This window comes from Silene latifolia, chromosome 1, assembly GCF_048544455.1.
Source record: "Silene latifolia isolate original U9 population chromosome 1, ASM4854445v1, whole genome shotgun sequence".
In the NCBI taxonomy this organism is placed as follows: domain Eukaryota; kingdom Viridiplantae; phylum Streptophyta; class Magnoliopsida; order Caryophyllales; family Caryophyllaceae; genus Silene; species Silene latifolia.
The window spans coordinates 151,721,386-151,723,177 of NC_133526.1; the positions used below are offsets into that span (position 1 = coordinate 151,721,386).

The 1,792-nt window shown below is 44.6% G+C and overlaps 1 non-coding gene across 1 annotated transcript; it reads left to right on the forward strand.

Moving 5' to 3' along the window:
• The first annotated feature begins 1,365 nt into the window (after positions 1–1,365).
• LOC141620802 (small nucleolar RNA R71) lies at positions 1,366–1,472 on the forward strand. Its single transcript, XR_012532043.1, has one exon. It is a non-coding gene; the product is annotated as a small nucleolar RNA R71 (small nucleolar RNA).
• The last annotated feature ends 320 nt before the right edge of the window (positions 1,473–1,792 follow it).

Below are 1,792 nucleotides of genomic sequence, written 5' to 3' on the forward strand. Positions count from 1 at the left end.
TCGAGCAAATGGGCTCTCGATCGAATAGAAATAGTTCTCGATCGAGCACTTCTCAGCGCGTAATTCCTGCTTCGCGCACTGAACTTAAAACGGCTACCATTCCTTCGTTACTTGGACAAATAGGGCGTGGTTGGTGGCGTTGGAAAGCTAAGAGGATAAGCTTTCACCTCCAACTGGAATCACCTTAATAACTGTTGTAGAACTCGAGATATGGCTCTTACAAGCAGGAACTAGCAAATTGAAGCACTCTCTTGGCTCGTCTAACTTCCTTACTCCAATGCGCATCTCAAAATGGTACTTTCCAAGCTCCGACTCAACTCATCTCCTAAATGCATGCGTAGGAACATGTTTTAGGCTTGATTCCGCATCTCTAAGCCCATTCCTGCAATTAATACAAGAACTTCCAAAGTATGCAATTCGGGGCATATTCGTAGCAAATAACTACTAAAATAGCATAAAGATGCGTGCAAGAATAGACTAAAAAGACTATATAAAATGCACGTATCATTCATCATCAGTTATAGCCTTCCTTGGGTCTGATTTTTGCACTTCCGATCCCTCATATGAACGACCGCTTCTCAGATTTATGAAATTTACCATCTCGTGTGGATTCTTCTCATTTTGAGTCGGTAATTAACCCTGCTTTCTTGTGGACTAATTAGTGGCTAATTGGGCAACTTGAGTTTCAAGTGCCTTTATGGACGCATCTTTCTATTGATCACTCAATTGCCACTGCTTCGTGAAGGCTTGCAACATAGACTTAAGCTCACCAATTTCACTCACCCCACCGGAAGATGATGCACCATGGTTAGGAGGAGTAAAGGAAGTAGGCTTTTTAAAGTCTTGTTGATTCTTGTGTGGAGGAACATACGGCTGCTGCTGGTGCGGAGGAGGTGTAGGGTTGAGCACATTTTGACTAGTCCACCTCAGATTGGGATGGACTGCCCCTTGATTATTGTAATAGGAACCCCCTCCTTGCCTATATTGCTGAAAGGCAAGGACTTGTTCCTTCTCCACAAGACAGCCAAAAGCAGTGTGGCCATCATTACCTCCACATCTCTCACATGAAACGGTCTCTCCTCTAGTAAGAACATGGACCGTCTGAGGCTCCCCAGCAGCTTGTAATTCCAGCTTGTCGAATCTAGCATTCATGGTCTCCAGCTAAGCCAAAACTTGCTTATCAACTGCATGAACTGTTCTAATCCAATCCCTCGGGTTACCATACTCAGCACTATGATTCGCCATCTCTTCAATAAGGGACCATCCCTTATCATCATCTGTATTCTCCTGAAATCTTCCACGGGATGCCGCATCAAGTATAACCCTTTGGTCATCATACAGTCCATTGTAGAACTGATTAGCTAGAAACCATGGTGAGGAATAGACCTCACCAACTTCTTGAATCGCGACCATGCCTCATAGAAACTTTCATCGGGAGCCTGTCTGAAACTTGTAATCTTGGCCCTTAGCAGATTGGTGCGCTGTGGAGGGAAATATCTCTTATAGAATGCAAGAGCAAGAGACTCCCAATCTGTAACCCCAGCAGCTGTGCGGTCCAAGTCAGTCAGCCACTCCCTGGTTGGATCAGCTAAAGAGAAAGGAAATAGAACCTCCTTAATCTTATCTTGAGTTACCCCCTTAGTGGCGGGGATAGTAGAACAGTAATCTGTAAAGACCTCCATGTGCTTCCTCGGGTCTTCACCAGCCACACCTCTATAGATATTTCGCTCCACCAGATTGATGTAAGAAGGACGGATGTCAAATGTATTCCCATCCTTAGTCTGGAGATTGA